The sequence below is a fragment of the Lepidothrix coronata genome, unplaced genomic scaffold (assembly GCF_001604755.1).
Source record: "Lepidothrix coronata isolate B3197 unplaced genomic scaffold, Lepidothrix_coronata-1.0 Scaffold0, whole genome shotgun sequence".
NCBI lineage: Eukaryota > Metazoa > Chordata > Aves > Passeriformes > Pipridae > Lepidothrix > Lepidothrix coronata.
This window is the reverse complement of record NW_016690180.1, coordinates 8,654,456-8,658,899: the sequence shown is the minus strand read 5'-3', so window position 1 is coordinate 8,658,899 and position 4,444 is coordinate 8,654,456. Positions and strand designations below refer to the sequence as shown.

The following is a 4,444-nucleotide window of genomic DNA, read 5'->3' as shown; positions in this document are numbered from 1 at the left end:
AGATTTAAATTAGTAAGTGCATTGTTAACCCAATTTTCTTTCTCTCAAATCCTTTCACAACTATCTTTGTGTTTATACTCTTTATCCCAAGGTTGACAGGAACTTTTTCAGAGTATGGAGAAACACACAGATTTACTCATTCTTGAAAACGCTTGAAGAGAAGTTGAGCTACAATTTTCTTATCTGTTTTCCAGCTGCTTCAAGAAATGAATCATCTATGTGATGCCCTGATTTTATGTCTTCCTCAAAGAAAACAGGAACCTCAAATGTCATTGTATTTGAAAGCTTTCTGGCTGAACAATTTCAATGGACCAGAACCATTTTTCACCTGAGCACAGAAAAGGACTTCTGAAAAGGACTATGATTCTATGACTTCTGCAACAAGGCATCTCAAAAAATGATGAGTTTGGGAGGAGCGTCTAAGAAATTACGGTTTGAGGAAAAAGAGGCAATGTAAGGAAACACACATACAAAAACAACAGGTTGATACCTTTTCCAAACTCATAAGTTATCTACGGTTTGAATATACTGAGAGAAAAGGTAAGAATTATAAGAAAGCTTATTTACATTAATAGAAGTATAAATAAGGGAAGTTTTAAATACTAATTAAAGTAAGTTTAGTAAAAAATGTCAAAGACTGGTAGACATTATAACAAAAGTAGGATATCAGCTCTGGTTCTAATATGTTATAAAGATGATATTGCTAATATTGTGACAGTTATTCTAAAGTGCACAAGTATTTCATGTTCCAGATATTATTTAGCTGTTTAGGCCACAGACTCATTTTTGAAATTTCTTTCAAGAATTTAATGAATTAAATAAAAATACGATGCAAGTTTTCTGGGGAAAAAAAGAAGAATGGAGATAGAAATGATGGTTCTCAGTAATTTTAATGACCAGATTAAATTAAACTGCTGATGAGGAACAAGAGGCATATCAAGTAGAAAAAAAAGAGGTTTTGTCTTTTTTATGAAATGAAATTTCTTTATAACCTATTGGGCCAGCCAGAGCTACATTTTCAGAGTTTCAGAATGATAGTAACAGCTGTTTCAGTTAAAAAAGAAAGAAGAAGCCCAGGAGGAATCCACAGACAAAGAGTTCTCTTTTCTATTTTCTCTGCTTCAAAACATTCAGGAATTCATCTGAGACCTACAAGATAGGGAAATAGGTATTAAGTCAAATAGTGAATCAGTGGTAGACCATATTCCTCTAAGATGTTTTAGCTAGTGACCTTTGAGAGAAAGCTTTAGAATAAAATGACTAGACCTTTAAATTGGGTTTTGTGTTTATTAGCTGACATCCAGACTTCAGGATGTGATGGCTTTCCTTCCATGCAAATCATGGATCTTATTAAAAAATCTTAAGCTCAGATACACAGCTACTTATTTCACTATCTCAACCATATTTTTTTAACAAAGACTATCTATTGATATTCTTTTTTCAGCAAGAACTACTGAAACGTAAATATTACCTCAGGATTAATAGCAAATTAGATGCAACACCTGAATTCTGGAGCACATTATATCTTACAAGATATTGATGTCAGCAAAGCAACACTGACAAAGTTACTCATTTCAAGTATAATCTAACATTCTGCTACCGTTTCTCCAACCATCTAGAATCACAAAAAACAGAAAACTTGCTGGGACAATGGAGGATAAAAAATGGCCCCTCATCTGTCAGAAACAGAACATTACACCTGGGAAAGAAGGTCAACAGGGTAACAGGTACTTGAACTAAACATGTGACAACCCATTAGACATTTTCAAAACTGAGCATCTTTACTCAGAAAGCCACTGACTTCTGAGTATATCAAGTCTACTGCAAAACAGAAGAGTTAGAGCCAGATGAAAAGTCCAGAAATCTATAAAGAGGATAGATGCTGACTTTTGAGGAAAAATAAAAAGTTATAAAATCCATAGAAAATTATCTGGACTTTTTTTGGAGCTAGTTCTTTTGAAAACTAAAAATGTTATCTGAATCTAATTGATTTTTTTTTATTTTGGTGAGATGGAATGGTACAGTAATGAGAGAATTAATGAGGCCTAGTTAACCAACTAAACCATGTCAACCATTCTTCAGCTTCTGACATGCTGAGTATAAACAAAAATTATAAGAAAGGACACAATTAATCAAAGATAATTCTGACAGTCAGTTTTTAATGTAACTATGCAGGTCAAGGTTTGTTAACCAGTCTGTCTCCCAAAAACCCATTACGTAAAGGAAATTAAAGAGGACTCTTATCTTTGTTTTTTATGCCTTTTTTTTCCTTTTATCTATGTTAAACTTACAAATACTGCAGACTTGAAGAGCCCTACTTAAGCAGGCCTGGTGGGGAGATGATCACAAACAAAATAACACTAAGCTCAGGGTTATTTTTAAGGCAGTTTTTGGAAACTACTACCTTGCATTTGCTGTTCTGACTTGTGTTTCCATGGAAGCAGGACTAGACATGGACACAGCCACTAGCAGATGAGGCAATTTCAGCTGCCAGTTTCTGGTTCTCAGTTCTGTTTCCATGACAACCAATGCTGGAGCCCTGAAAAGGAGGTGAGGTATTTAAAACACTACAGTACTCTTAATAAATATCTGCTTGCTGTGCATGCAAACAGAGACCTCTTACATCTCCAGTACAAAAATACTGCTCAAAATAGCAGTGAAAATACATCTTGATATCAACTACTACTATTTCCCTGGTCAGGTTTCAAGGAGAAAAAATGGGTGGTTTCTGAAAGCTGGTTCCATCCTGACATCCAGGAGGCGGGGGATGGTTGTTATCTTCTTTCAAAATGAAAATAAGGATAGACAAAGATGCTGTGCTAAATATATGTTATTGTTTCACAAGGAAAACATAATTCCTTTCTATATTTGGTACCATTTTGCTATAAAAAATGAAACAAAGTCCTCTTGAAAAAAATGACAATATGGCAGATGGTAGACTGAACAACTGAAGATGGTTCTCAGATGGTGCACAGAAATTTTGGGACAGCAACTGTCCTTTTCCTGGGTTAAATCTTTCACATTTTTTAACTAACTACATACATCTTTGATCTTGTGAATAAATATGTGTAGGCATGGGCAACCTTCTTCTGTCTGCAGTCTTTGGAGGAAGGGTAGAGAGCTATCAGTTCCCTTGCCAGCAGGTACATATTACAGGAGACAGTTTTATGCAAGTTATAAGCTCATTCTAATCCAGACTGCAGTACGAGTCTGTTCCCCTCCCTTATGCAAGCCACTTGAGCTAAACAGAATTCAAAAGAGGAGGAAAAGCAAAATCTGATAATCTTATTAAGAAGAGAAGCTTTAATATGGCACCTCCGAGAGTAAGGGGAGGTGGATTTGTGTGTGTAAATTGCTGTATGAAAGCAGTAATACACATTGTGCAGAGGTTGCGCTGTCCCATCTCAGAAAACTGAAAACCCATTTCTGGTGCAACTTACAGGAAAAGGAAAAAGAAGGGCTGATATGTTGAATAAATGTCACCTGTCATACAAGCCTACAGTACTGTAGAAACAACATTGTCTCTACTATACTCTTGGCTTATGCCAAGAGAAAATTCCAGAGACTTGGTCTTAGTGAGGAAGCAGAGAATAAACAGACAGCTAATAAAATTGGAATAATAAGCCTAAAAGCAAATATTAAAACCAGATTATCAAAAGACAGCACAAAAATTGGTACTAGAATTCAGAACAAAGCTGTGCTTGTACTCCTCTGTCTTCCAGAGGTGCCTAATTATCATAATACAAGGATGACACAGGCTAACGAAGTTTGTCCACGTTTTCTCACATTGTGAAAACTCCAGTTTCAAACTTTCCTGATATAAATCAAACCTACTAGTGACTCTTACAGGATGAAAGCTGATCAGATAGGTCCACAAATTAATGAACTCATGAAGTCTTAATCCAATCTTTTATATATATTCACAAAATATACAATACTCTTTTAAGAAACTAATTACATTTTAACAAAGGAGTTTTTGAAGATGATTGTGTCTTCAGTCAAGTCAATGAATGTATTTTCTTTGATGGGAAAGTATAAACAGTTGGAAATATATACATAAAATATTATTCAAAGAAATCGACATGTGCAAGAAACCTGGGGTGAAGAATGGATTTCCCTTACTCCTGCTTGAGAATTGCTGCTAATGCAGTTAAAACTGTCTGGCCATTGCACCTACTACAGAAGACTGGGACTTCAACAGTGGTAAGAAAACCTACCAAGGATTCTCAAAACTTACCAACTCGAAAACATCAAAGCATTGGAAACATTGCCAATGTTAAGGATGTATTACTTGATTTGTCCAAGAAATAAATCATTCATTGTGGTTTTGCATGTCTGTATAGAGGATCATCCTGCCCGTTGTCAGTCTCTGCATAATCTTTTAGTAGCCATCATACTGTTTGAGTCCCTATGGAGACTGTCATCCCCTTGAAATATTTTAACA

General features: G+C 35.3%; 1 long non-coding RNA gene across 1 annotated transcript; it reads right to left on the bottom strand.

Moving 5' to 3' along the window:
- Nucleotides 1-1,080: 1,080 nt before the first annotated feature.
- On the bottom strand, nucleotides 1,081-2,493 carry LOC108492897. Its single transcript, XR_001873278.1, has 2 exons — nucleotides 2,405-2,493; nucleotides 1,081-1,149 (listed from the first exon to the last, which is right to left on the bottom strand). It is a non-coding gene; the product is annotated as an uncharacterized LOC108492897 (long non-coding RNA).
- Nucleotides 2,494-4,444: the final 1,951 nt, after the last annotated feature.